The 14,418-nt window shown below is 40.7% G+C and overlaps 1 protein-coding gene across 1 annotated transcript in view; it reads left to right on the forward strand.

The window, feature by feature from the left end:
• Window positions 1–14,418, forward strand: part of LOC147010934 (uncharacterized) — a 95,177-nt gene that overhangs the window by 35,022 nt on the left and 45,737 nt on the right. Inside the window, exon 8 of the mRNA XM_085859828.1 lies at window positions 11,420–11,528. The gene's annotated coding sequence lies outside the window, so the exon portion shown is untranslated. The remainder of the gene's footprint in view (window positions 1–11,419; window positions 11,529–14,418) is intronic.

The raw sequence follows: 14,418 nt of genomic DNA on the forward strand, positions 1-14,418 counted from the left end.
TGAAGCATACAAGTCTTACCAAAAGGTGTGTGAAAGTAATAGAAATAAAGAACCTATTTTGGATATGACAGCATTTAAAAGTTTGTATACAATCTATGCGTTTGACCTGAGTGCTCACAAGGAAACTATAAAGTCTAATCGAATGGATACTTCCCAAAACATTGAAAGAGGAGAGAGTGAAGAAGTTGATGCATATTGTTTGCTTTTGGAAGAAACAGAATTACAGATTAATACGGATAATGGTGTTATGATTAGTCTCACATAATTTTTTGTTTAATAAATGAGTGGAAAAGTCCATCTGGGGGATATGTTAATCAAATCAATCTTCATAAACTATCATCTTGTGTTCAAAATCAAAAGCCTTGTACGATTAACATTAATACAATTCAGAGAAAAGGAGCAGTAAGAATTGATGTTTTGCTCACAAGAGAACAGGTTAAAATCTTGAACGATACTGGCTCACTTAAAATTAAAACTAGAACGGGCACTCGTAGAGCGCATACCTTCGCCGCAGCCACTAGTTACCTTTGTATTAAGTTGTCCACAACGCATCTCAATACAAATATGCATTTCGTGACCCCCATGACCTTTGACCCACAACCGCTACCTAGGGTGACAATAGTACTATACCTTGTGTCATTTCAGAAGATGGGGAATTGAACACTGAACAATTTGGAGTTAATTTGATGCAAATCGGAAACATATTAACCGTTTTCATCATGAAAAAACGATTTTGACCTTTTTGTGACCTTGACCTTAACCTTTGATCCGATCGCTCCCAAAATCTAATCAATTTGTCCTCTCGTGATGCCAAACACATCCACAAAATTTCATGACAATCTGCAAAGTGGTTTTTGTGTAATGTTGTCCACAACGCTTCCCAATCAAAAACTCCATTTTGGTGACCCCCTTGAACTTTGACTTCCACAGACTAACTTGGGTTGCAAACACTATACCATACGCTATATCAGTGGATCGGGATTTGAATACTGAACATTTTGGACTTAATTTGATGTAAATCGGAACAAAATTGACACTTTAATCGCAAAAAAACGATTTTGACCTTTTTGTGACCTTGACCTTGACCTTTGATCCGATCGCTCCCAAAAGCTTCGCCTGGTGTCCTTGAGTAACTGCACATCATCTCTGAAAATTTCATGCAAATCGGTCCAGCAGTTTTTGCGCAATGTTGTCCGCACACATATTTACCAATAAATAAATACACAGGGGTCAATACAATACCTTCGTCAAACGAAGTTTGCGAAGGTAATGACAAAACCAATGTTGATAAAATATTCAATAAGAGAGACGAGTGGAGGATTTCTCCCATTTCTAATTCCTTTATTTGCTGGTTTAAGTGCGGTTGGAGCATTGACGGGTGGTATTTCAACAGCGGTGAATACTGCCAATGAAAGGAAGGCTCAACTCTGGGCTCAAAAAGAATTGGAAAGACATAACAAAGAGTTGGAGAAACAAATTCGTGGAAGTGGTGTAATTGTAGATTTTGCTGAAAAACTTGAAGGTCTGCCTGATAAAGCGAGATTGTTAGTTGGAGATATGCTTTCTTCTATCGCACAAGCAGGTGTAAAATTAACTAAAAGGGGTAATGGATTATATCTTTCGAATAAATAAATGAGCATTGATGAGTGGTTTAAAGAATTTGGAAAGAATACAACATCAAATTTACAACTTGTCAAATATTATAAGAAATTAAAAATTCATAATGTGGTTATTTGTATGAGAGATGAATTAACAAACATGCCTAAACATACAAAGAATAATATTATGAACTTAGAAGATAATAATGGGAACGGTTCTCATTGGGTTTGTATTTTTAATAATCACGACAAATATTATTTTGATAGTTTTGGTCTTCCACCACCCGTTGAAGTCATAAAATTCTTACAGAATGGTGTTTATCAAACATTTCAAGTCCAAGAATTAAATTCCAAGTGTTGTGGTCAATTATGTCTGTATGTGTTATTTCAACTCAACAAAAATATTTTTATTTATGACATTATTTTTTAATCGAATATAAATGACATGCTGGGAAAGATGGTTCTATCTTTGGTGTATCCCAAGAACTGGATATCGATTTATCAAATTATTACACAAAGGCACAGGCTGAACGACATAAATATAATATAACCAAAAATATTAACATGAAAAATGCTTATAAATTAAAAAATTATCCAAGCCTGACTGACACGAATGACTTGGTGAGATAAAGCGATTTATCACAACATGTATCCTTAAATCAAACGGCCGTGTATTCCAAAGATACAGAAGTGTTGATTTTATCTCCAGGTCATACAGAATTCACAGTTCGAATTAAAATAAATTTTTATTAAGAAGGGCGTGTCGTTTGCATGAGAATAGAACAATGGGGGTATGATATGAATGATTTAGGGTATAATTGGTCATTTAAAATTGACCTTGAAGACCTGGAACAATTAAATCAGTCTCGTAAGGAAGAATATTATCCACTTGGTATTGAGAATGAGTTTTGTGGAGCCACGATTAGTAAACAACAAATAAAAGAATTTAATAAGGGTAAATATAATAATGGTTTTGCCCTCGTTTATATCATGAAAACAGAAAAAACAGGATTATAAAAAATAAGTAAGGAAATACAAAATGATTTCACTATGGGAAGATGGGGAGGTGTTTCGTGTCATAATATTATTCTAACATATATTTCTAATACATAAATGACGGCAAGAAGGCTTCAAGAAAATTATCATTTCTGTGTCCAAGCATACCTTCAAGAAAAGGGTTTTCGGTATTTTAATAAATATGTTCTACAACATAAGAATGAGGTATTTTCAATAAAAGATTGGCATTATGCTGATGTTGATAAACCGACAACTTTAGATTTAATTAGAATGTTAAATAATGAAAAAAATATTATGTTAAGAAAACGTAAGGCTCTTTTAGAAACTCAAAATAAATTTTATTGGTTTCCTGTTGTAAAAAAAATATTTTGGATACAGGAATAACAAGAAATCCTGATGAATATATGTATGATATTCTATGGGGTGTAAGCGATTCAAGGATAGTAAGGGACGAGGAAGTTGAAGAGAGAGAAGAGGAGGAAAAGGAGAAGAGAGAAGAGGAGGAAAAGGAGAAGAGAGAAAAGGAGGAGAGGGAGAAGAAAGAGAAAGAGGAAAGGAGAAGAGAGAGAGAGAGAACGAGGGAGGAGAGGGAGGAGAGGGAGGAGAGGGAGGAGAGGGAGGAGAGGGAGGAGAGGGAGGAGAGGGACGAGAGAGCGAGACTGAATAAATATGGAAACCAGTGAGATTAAAAAAAGATTGGTGGTATTACAGAAAATAACTCAACCCACCAAGGAGGAAAACAAAGAATTGACAAGTCTATTAGCAGTATTTTCGACAAGACCGTTGATATCGTTTTCAAGGACAGGATATTGACTTTAATTAAAGTTTTTTTTTTTCATTTTTTTCTTAAATGAATTGAGGAGAGAGTGAAACCATATCTAAGGATTCTTTATGTTTTAAAAATCAAGATTCAAATGCGCATGTTGTAAACTAAAAATATTTTCGCTCTCTGTAGGAATTTTTCTCATAAATAAATGAGTTATTGTCTCAAATGTAAAAAGAAAATGAATACGAAAAATATTTCATATTTTAAAAGTAAAAATAACAGTGTTGTACAAAAAGGTCTTTGTTCGGTGTGTGGTTCAAAAAAAAAAATTATCTCCAAACACAAACTCGGAGGAGATATACAAAAGTTTTTATCAGGAAGTAAATTTACAACTACTGGAATACCAGGGGAATTACATCTACCAGGGTATTCTTTCTGTGGTCCAGGCACAAACTTGGATAAAAGATGAGATGAGGCAGATAATCCTAAATCCTGGAGTGAGCCCATCAATAGAGTTGATGAAGTGTGCATGAGACACGATATTGATTATGGGAATACCACAACTTTGGAAGAAAAACATGAAGCCGATAGAGAAATGTTGTATAATTTGTCTCGAATACAAAATCCAACCTTGAGAGAAAAAGTTGATAGGTTCATCGTGAAGAAGATGATCAGTGCTAAAATGAAACTTGGACTTGGAAATTCAAAAAACTTATAGGCTCTAATGATGTCATTAGGATTGAAGAGCAATTAGCTGATGAATTACATAAACCAATATTCACAAAGTTTCAGAGAAGGAAGGTTTATTCCAAGGAAGTAGATTATATCTGGTCCGCTGATTTGATTGAACTCAATAATGATAAGGGGTACAAGTATGCTTTAACCGTTATTGATTTGAGGAGTAGATACACATGGGTTGTCCCTTTAAAAAACAAAACCGGTAATACTCTTATGTTAAGCCTTTCAACAGATATTTAATAAAAGTAAGAGAAAACCTAAAAAATTGTGGACTGATGAGGGTAGAGAGTTTTATAACAAGACATTTATGAATTTTCTAAAAAATAACAGAATTACATTTTACAGTACCTTTAATGAAGGGAAGGCCGTTGTTGAACGTTTTAATCGTACCTCAAAAGAGAGACTATATAAAAAATTTACACAACTCGGTTCACAACATTCGTCATCTTTTATTCAGGATATTGTGGATAAGTATAATGACACGATTCACACGTCAACAAATATGAAACCATCAGAAACATTTGCAAAATTAAAATATGAAAAAGAGATTAATGTCAGAAAACCTAAGTTCAAAGTTGGTGATATCGTAAGAATACATAGGTGGAAATCTCATTTTGAAAAAGGTTGTGTTAAACGATGGACGAACGAACTTTTAAAAATTGTTTATGTAATAGATACGGTTCCTTGGACTTATAAGATTTATGATTTGGAAGGGGAAGAGATTTTAGGTTCATTTTATTCACAGGAATTACAAAACACAAAACCAAGCAGATAATACCCATGGGAGCAATGGGTTGTTCCTTCACTCCCTCCTACTATACACCTTTGTGGACACTAGAGGGCCAAGTCCGAGGTGTATAACAGTATATAATGTGTGTCAAGGGGGGACGTTCTTAGATCTGTGAACCCCAAACACAGAATCCTCAACTGAATAGTCAAGGCTTAACGTGTGTGTGTGTGTGTGTGTGTGCGTGTGCGTGTGCATGCGCGTGTGCAATGGGAGCAATGGGTTGGCGCTTCACTCCCTCCTACTATACACCGTTGTGGACACTTGTGGGCCACGTCCGAGGTGTATAACAGTATATAATGTGTCAAGGGGGACGTTCTTAGATCTGTGAACCCCAAACACAGAATCCTCAACTGAATAGTCAAGGCTTAACTTTTGTTTGTTGATGTGTGTGCGTGCGTGCGTGTGTGTGTGCATTTGCGTGTGCGTGTGTCCCCCAACCCTCACATTCAAAATCTTCACCCCAACCCTCACATTCAAAATCTTCACCCCAACCCTCACATTCATAATCTCAACCCCAACCTTCACATTCAAAATCTCAACCCCCCACCCCAACCCTCACATTCAAAATCTCAACCCCCCACCCCAACCCTCACATTCAAAATCTCAACCCCAACTCAATCCATGCCCAACACAGTCTTTTTCAAAATGAGATTTCCACCTATATATATTTTTTGACGTTTTTTTTTTCTCTTCTTCCAATTCTGTCTTTTAAGGCTTTCGGGTTTGATTATGTAGAAAGGGGGAGTAAGCCTGCACTTTCTTCCCAGAACTACCAATATTTATTTTTTAATGTTTTTTTCTCTTCTTCCAATTCTGTCTTTTAAAGCTTTCAGGTTTGATGACGTAGAAAGGGGGAGTAAGCCTGCACTTTCTTCCCAGAGCTTTCTTGATCTTGCTCCCATCAAGCACCATCCAACAAAGAACTACATCGATAGGTTTAGATCCCAAAGAGTGATAGCATTTTAGTCTCTAAAATAAACCCAACTTTCCAAGTCTTCAAGGTATAACCACATTCCTGTTGAGTTTCCAAGATATGTATCACATTGTGAGTTATCAAGCCAGAACCCACATTTCAAGTCTCCAAAATAAAACCAACTTACAAAGTCTCGAAGGGATAACTCATTTCCTGATTTTTTTCAAAATTTGTGAGTCTCCAAGGTTGGCCCCATATTCAGAAGCATCTTGGCAGAACCCTTTTCCTGAGTCTCCAAGGTAGTTATTTAAACCATCAAGGCAGAACTCATTTACTGATTTTTTTTCAAAATTTGTGAGTCTCCAAGGTAGGCCCCATATTTAGAACCATCTTGGCAGAACCCTTCTCCTCAGTCTCCAAGGTAGTTATTTAAACCATCAAGGCAGAACTCATTCACTGATTTTTTTTCAAAATTTGTAAGTCTCCAAGGTAAAACTTGTATTCTGGCTCATCAAGGTATAACTCGTTCAGTGGGTATTGTCTTGATTACTCGCAATGAGTACTATTGCTGTAAAACTCTTTTTCAGGATTTTGCTGGTCTCCAAGGTATAACTTTGTATTGGTTGGGCCATCAAGGTCGAGCTCCTTCTGTGGGTCTTGGTCGCTCATAAGGTCTTCAACCAAGCCAACAATTTCACCCCAAGTTGTATCAAAAGCAGTATTTTCATATTGTATTTCAGATACAATTTCCTGTGAGAGAAAATAATAATGTATTAATTAAGTTATTTAATTATTAAATGAGTCGATGCTTAAAAGGAACTGAAAATAGGAAAATAAAAATCTTACCTCAACAGATAAGAGGTTTGAATCCAGTTCATCATCTTGAAGGTTTAGTTCCATACAAATAGTCGATCTGCAAGCAAGCTCATCCCCACTCAAGGCCTAGCTCGTTCGGTGGAAATCACATTACTACTTTGCTACTTGAACAAATCTTTATCTTGTTGCATTGGTTATTTGAATAGAGTGCCACGAGGTTAAAAGGGGAGACAAATAAATATACCTTGGGATAAAAAGGGGATTTACTTTTTAGGGGAAAAAATATGAATCGCTGAAAATCCCCCATTCACTTACATGGGGAAAAGTGAACCAGAATCAGTATATTCACCCTACTCCTGTGTTTCCACAAATTAAGGTGGATCACAGTTGATTGAAGGGTCAGCAATAGGGACAGTAACACCCTGACATCCAACTCAACAGCTGGTGGATCAGCCTGGTACAACAGCTCAAAGTAACCGGCCCACTGGGCCTTCACTTCGTACTCCTCTGTCAAGAGCCCACCACCCTCCGCTCTAACTGCAGTCGATTGAGGGATGGGCTTGGAGGAACCCAATGCACAAATTCCCCTATAAACAGGACGAGAATCACTTTGACCACAACTGATGCTCCACGCCCTCACAGATTCCTTGCACATAGGCCTCCTTTCCCACCCTCATCGCATGTACAGTTTTACACCAACTCCCTGAACAGCTCAGCTCTGCCATTGAGCCTGGCTCTGCGACTCTGATCAATATTGTGTCCCTTGAGAGACAAAATTCAGTGTCCCTTGAGAGACAAAATTCTTCATCACCCTACTTCTTCATTCTTCATCGTTCTAAGGCATCCACCAGCATCATCAAGGATGGTGATCTTGAAGGCACTCCACAACTCTTCAGGATTCCCCAAAGCATCCAGACCCCCCGCCCCGAAATCCCCACTCAGCCTGTTCGCAAACTCCTCAGCAACACTCTCAAACTTGAACTTGCCAACATCCAGCCTCCTGGATTTAAGTTGCAGCTTCAGAATTGCTACATAAGCCTGTGGTCTGTATTGCAGAACTGAGCACTCCGGTAGACCCTGCAGTTCTGGATCATCCTCCAGCGACCATGAATGAGCAGATGGTCAGACTCCTTTGCCATACCACCAGTGTTGGAATACCAAGTCTTGCGATGAGCTTTTTTGTGCTGAAACCATGAACCAGCCACCCTTAGTCCATGAGGAACTTCGTGATATTCTGGTTCACAGTTCACAGGTCTCATAACCTTCCCTATCAGTTCCTGTCTGCATTGAAATCCCCCAAGACTCGAAGAGTATCTCGCCTGGAGCACTGACGTTCTGACTTAACACCTGACTCTATACTCGAGTTCTTGTATAACTTAACGTTGTCTTGCAGACTATAACAATGTTATCTCCCTTCTCCTTATCTCTCTCTCTCTCTCTCGTACTCTCCCTCACGTGACCTTTAATTATTCATGTGACTTTTGAGATCAAACGTAACAGTAGGTTGACATCTAACATGGGAAGAGGCATATCCATCGACACATTAGCATCACACGCCATTGTTATGTTGGAGAGGTTACAAATTACATTGTTTGGTAAGTTGGCGTGGTCCGTGTGTTCATGTAGGTTCGAGTATTTTCTGTAACCAGGGACCTGTTGGAGTGAAAGTTGTGTATTTATGTATGCCCTGAGTGGCGGTATGGTTGACATGGGGACTAGATAGGAACGTGGAATTTGACGTGTCCTCTCTGTAAAACAAGGCAAGGTGCCAGGCAAGGTGAGGATGGGGTGGGAACCTCACGGTGATGGTTGTGTCTGTGTACTGTGTGTGGCCCACAATGGTTTGATGGGCACCATGATGACAGCCGGGCCACATGATGTCACCGCGGCGGAAACTGTGTTCTGCATGAATGCCCCCCTACCTTCTCCTCCTCTCGCCCCCCCCCCCCCCAATTGTGTGTGAAAGAAGTTGTGTGCTCATGGCACCTTAATTTTCTACATACAGGGTGTTTCATAAGTTAGTTTACTGAGAATTCTGTTCTCGAATGAAAACCAAAACAAACAAACAAAAACATTAGTAAACTAGAACGGGCACTCGGTAGAGCGCATACCTTCACCGCCGCTACTTTTTTTCCAGGCACATTTGAAAAACGTCATTTAAAAACGTCCATGACGCCACAACCATCAGTCCGATGGATGTCAAATTTGGTGTTAGACATCATTGAGGGCAGTCCAACAAAATGGAATCATAAACACTGAAAAAAATCGAAAGTTTAAAAATGACGTCACAAGATGACGTCATTTTGACGCACTTCCAATGACGTCACTACCGATCGCGGACTACCATCCTCAAAGCTCTTATTTCACGGAACATTTTAACATTGGTTTCATGTCAATAGCTCTATTCGATCTGAAGTTATGCCTACAAGTATATTTTGACCCTGAGTTTGACCTTGACCAGAGAGTTAATTTGCAAAACCTGTTCATAAATAAGCAGATATTTTGGTACTGATCATAATGCCTGGATTTGGGACAATTTCCTTTACAAATCACATAGATATTTGAATATAAAATATCAGGACATTTTAGCCACAATTGAAAAACATTATGTTCAAACGTCAATGACGTCATAACGGTCAGTCCGAACGACGTCAAATTTGGTGTGTGACATCCTTAAGGTAAGTCCCACAAAACGGTATGATCAAAACTGATGAGGTCGAAAATGTGAAAATTTACGTCATCTTGTGACGTCATTTTGACGCACTTCTGATGACGTCACGTCAAATCTGACACCATGTACCCGAAAGGTATTTCGTCATGGAACAATATGGCGTTGGTTGCATGTCGATAGCTGTCTTATGAAGGAAGTTATGCTCAAAAGTTTGTTTTTAACCTTTTCATGACCTTTGACCCGATCGCTCCCAAAATCTAATCAAATCGTCCTTGGATAATCACGAATCATCCCACCAATTTTCATGCAATTCGGTTTAATACTTTCTGAGTTATGCGAATAACAAACAAACACACATATTCACAAATAAATACACAGCGACCAAAACATAACCTTTCGCAGAATGCGAAGGTAATTAAGAATCTTTATTTTTACCTTGTGCAAATATAAATTTCATACTTTAATGTCAACCTCATGACTTTACGGAAATTGCTTGAAGTGATCACCTTCATTCTTTATACATTTTTCACACCTTTTTTATAACATTATGACACATAGCTCTGCAAAGTTCAGGTTTGTTGCAAAAAAACATCAAATTATAGCTAAATTGCTTTTATCAAGTCGTCTACATTTGTGGGGTTTGTCACGTAAACCATGTCTTCAATAATTTCCCACACATAAAACTCACACAGCAACAGAACAGGTGATCTGGATGGAAAGCCAGTAGTCCACGACGACCAATCCATTCTGTAAATGTTTCGTTCAGAAATTATCAGACTTGTAGCCCAAAAGTGCGTTGGTGCCCCATCGTGCTGACAAATCGAGTCACCATTTGTTCCAGTCATGGCAAGACCGTGTCCTGTAACTTGGTTCGATCAGTGTCTGCCGTCACCGCCCCTTCAAAAAAGTACAGCCCAATTCCACCATGTGCATATATTCAACCCCACACTGTAACTTCTGGAACATTTAGTTCATGCTCAAAACAAAATGTAGATTGACCTCAGACCAATAGACACAATTATGCTTGTTTTAATACTGATAGTTACCCCCATCACTCCACACAATATGATTTATGAATTATGGATCTGATGTGGCACGATTAAACAGTCATTATCAAAATTCATCGATCAGGATCATCCTCATTTATAGCTTGTTACAAATCCGATTTGCCAGGTTTGTTACACCCAGTATGTATTGTTGTGTATTTGCTTATTTATTTGTTTGCTTGTTTCAGTCTTCCTTTGATCCTGGGATTCTACATTTGTCTTGTCTCATCTCCCTTTAATGAAGTTATTTCTTAAGAATACATGTCGTCTGAGTCCACCTAATTGCACGTTCCTGCCCGGCTGGTAAATCCCTGAAGTAGACATAGATTGCCAAAATAAACTTGTTTTAAGAGAATTGCAGGATAGAGATGCACTCCGGGGGAAGCTGTGTTTTCCGCTCAAACGAACGTAGTTTCATTTAATTTGGTCATTTGTGAAGCATATTGCTTCGGTGCAGCGGCATCGCATTAGCCCATTGATGCGACATTATTTTCTAATTATTATTTTTTAAAATGACTAATTTGAGTCTAACAATTCAACCTTAAAGCTGGGGGGGATAGCTTCAAAGGTCTGCACACTCTCTTCTGATCTGTCGAGCCTGGCTTTGAGTCTCTGCCTGCTGTAAACTGTCAGCCTGGATTTTGAAACACAAGGCGATTCATCAATGTGTCCCTCATATGGACGTTAAACTCAGCATCTTGTTCTACCAGCATGAGTTGATGGACGTTAAAGATCCTGTGTTGTCCTTCATGAAGAGTCGGTGAGCTATCACCACGACCATTGCCAAATTCCAAATTCCTGCACTGCTCTAGGGGGCACTACATCAGTGGCACAGCTGCACCCCAAGCAGATGATTCTACACACAATGATGTGCCGCATACGAAAGAAGAATAATTCAACCTTTATGTGTGTCCTGATTTTGTTCTCATTCAGTACCAGAAATGATTTTCCTTTTGAAATTATTCTCGTTTCTGTAGGAAATGCAGAATAATTTTCATTATTGCTACTGTAGTATACTTGAAAAGGAATGGACATCTCTCATTTTGCGACTTTTATCCTTGTAGGACAAAGAGCGATTGAGACTTTTCTTGCAAACCAAGGATGTGGTTGACTTGCCCCAAGAAGAGCCTCAGTCGGAAGTTCCCAAGCCCATCATCATGTCTGCAGTTCAAGGTATGACTATCTTTGCTCTCTATGCTCACTGCTTTCACTGTCCTTGTTTTAATTAACCCTCTGAATGACAGCAAATGGAAATATGAAACCATTCTCTGCATTCGATATCCATACGAGGAAGAAATATTTGTGTCTGATCAATACATTTAAAATGGGTTTCTGCACTTTTGCAAAAGAGCAAAAGTTCAATTTGCGATTTGTCATTATTAGTGATTTCGCAATTTGGAGAAAGTTTGAATTTCGAAAGGCTGATTAAAGTGTACTCAGCTCAAGATACAGAATCTCTCCTTGCTTTTCATAAAATGAGCATGTTATCGATAAGAGAATCAGCGCACAACAAACTAGAATTGTGTGTTTTTTTTACTGCTGTTTAAATCGTATAGCCAGTAGAGGTAAGCTTAAATCATATGCTTAACCCTTTGAACCTTGAGCTCCTTGGACTTTCAGCTCTCTTGCCCTGGGCTCCCGAGAGAAGGATCCAACCACTCAGGTTATATGGAGGTTTGTTAAATAGATGGGGGATGGGCCAGGCATCTGCCTGGAGGGCCAGACGGAGGCCCCTGGAGTACCGGCGGAAAGTGCACGCAGGGACGCGCTGCTCTGGCACATGCTCCCATACCTGACCTGACATACCAACAGATGTGCCCTTTCCATTTAGGAGACTTCAGTTTTCAGTACGCCTAAGTTTTGCCATGTCCATCAATAAATCCATAGGGCAAACATTGACAGTTTCTGGACTGTATCTTGGGGAATCCTGCTTTGCTCATGGACAATTTTATGTGGGATGCTCAAGAGTTGGAAGCCCCAAAAATCTTTTTATTTATGCCCCTACTGGAAAAACCAAAAACAGTGTTTCCTGAGGTTCTGACATGACAGTGTTCAGAATTCCCAAGGCTATGCTGGGTTCAGATCAAATATCATTTTAGCTGGGGCTCATCGCAACTCTAATCCAAGTGAATACAAATTACATATATATCAATCATGTTTCATGGAACTTAATATCATTTCTTTATATATATATATATATATATATATATATATATATATATATATATATATATATATATATATATATATATATATATATATTGTTGTGGTTACCAAATTCGCAAACCACCATTCAGGTCCCTTAGGTGAGATATCTCGGTAAGTATATGTGTAGTTAGGCCCAAACCCGTTGTCTAGTGGGAATACATGTCATTTATGCGTGCTGCGACTCTTCAGGATAGCCGTTTTTCTTTTACTATCTTTATTTTGGACCAATCGCCATTGTTACCACCACCAACCACAACATCAACCACCCACCGCGGCGCCGCTTCACGTCACACCTCGCAACCGTCGCATCGCCACCGTTCTTGCGCCGCTTGTGGGTACCGGTGTTGGACTCGTGCAGGGCGCGCGCCGAACAGCGTGTACAAAACCACGGATTTTCCACTTCAAAAACGGATCAAAAACGACACACGCCCACTTTTGTTCCGTCCAATCGGTGAGCGAGGGGCGATTTGGCCCCGCCTCCAGGGCGTTGGAGGGCGGTCGCTATATGCAAATTTATGGATCAAAATGCATTCACGCCCACTTTTTCTCGGGCCAATGGGGAGCGGGGTGAAAGGTCGAAGGCAGGGGGTCAAAGATGAGAGAGCGAAGCCACGGGGCTTATATAAGCGACCGTGTTCGTCAGTCAAGTGAATAGAGAGTTAAGACTTCGCGGGCGGTGGAGTTGGGAAGAAGAAGCAAGAAGGAGTTGGTCGTCGTCGTGTGCGTTGGAGTCGGAGCGGAGGGGACGGAGCTGTGGAGAGGCGGCGAGGGCAGACGAGGGGGTGCTCGCGTCGTGCAGGGAGCTGCACACCAGGGAGGCCGACGGCGCGACCTGGCCGAGGTGGAGACGCTCGTCGCGGGACTCGAGGCAGAGTAGAAATCCTCTATACCCCGAGCATCAGCAACCCCCTCCTGTTTCCCCCCGCGCTGAGATAGTGCGACCAAGGGGGCCCCTTTCCCACCCCCTACCAGACACTGCCCGCGAGGCCCGCGGAGTTGAGGCACCATCGCCGTTCCGCGTCTCATCACCAGACGGGTAGGCCCGACCCGGTCTCGGCCTCAGGCCCGCCTCATCTTTGAGGGTGTTCTTTTCCTTGGTTTTGGGTATGTGTTGTCGGCTCCGTCTGTGAAGTAGAATTGTATAAGTGTTGCCGTGTGCTCGCGTAATCGGTATTAGATCTGCATCGTCGCATTTGCTTTTTGTGTAAAAATTGCATTGTGTTTCTTTTCCTTTTCTATGTGCTTTTGGTGGAATTGAATATGTGTGCTTTCCGTTCATCGCGAATAAATGTGCTTTATTATTGAACTGTTCTCCCGCTTCGCTTCGTCTTTTCCTCTATTGAATCCTCATCTTGCTTCACGTAAAGGGTTGGTAGTGGGCTGAATACGCCCGATAATTAATCGAACCGTCGAGGCCGACGATAACACCGCTCGGTTATCCCGATAGTACGGAACGGGTCGCTTAAGTGGCCCGTGTCCGAAGTCGACCTGCGGCGAGGTGCGATCGCCCGGTCTACCCTCCGTGTGGGTACTGAGGTAGGTCGAATTTGGCGAGCAACCCTATCCCACGCGGGGGCTGATTGGCTCGATCGCGGTGAGACCGAAAGGTCCACCCGTGACTGGTTCCCGGCGTTAGTCCGAGAGGGTCACGACTGGATTGTCCGTCCGGTGGGCGACGTGCCGCGATTCGAGTTACGTGGCCGTTCGCACGCCGGCGGGCGCGAATCTGTAACACTGGTGTCAGGTCGTGCGATACAAATCCATCGCCCTCCTCGCGGCACTGGTATCGGAGAACAGGAAAACGGGCTCTCCTGTCTCCGGCTAAATTCACGGGAATCGGTCCAGGGGTGAGAGA

This window comes from Eptatretus burgeri, chromosome 16 (genome assembly GCF_056783735.1).
Source record: "Eptatretus burgeri isolate ZD-2024b chromosome 16, Ebu_testis_v1, whole genome shotgun sequence".
Lineage (NCBI taxonomy): Eukaryota > Metazoa > Chordata > Myxini > Myxiniformes > Myxinidae > Eptatretus > Eptatretus burgeri.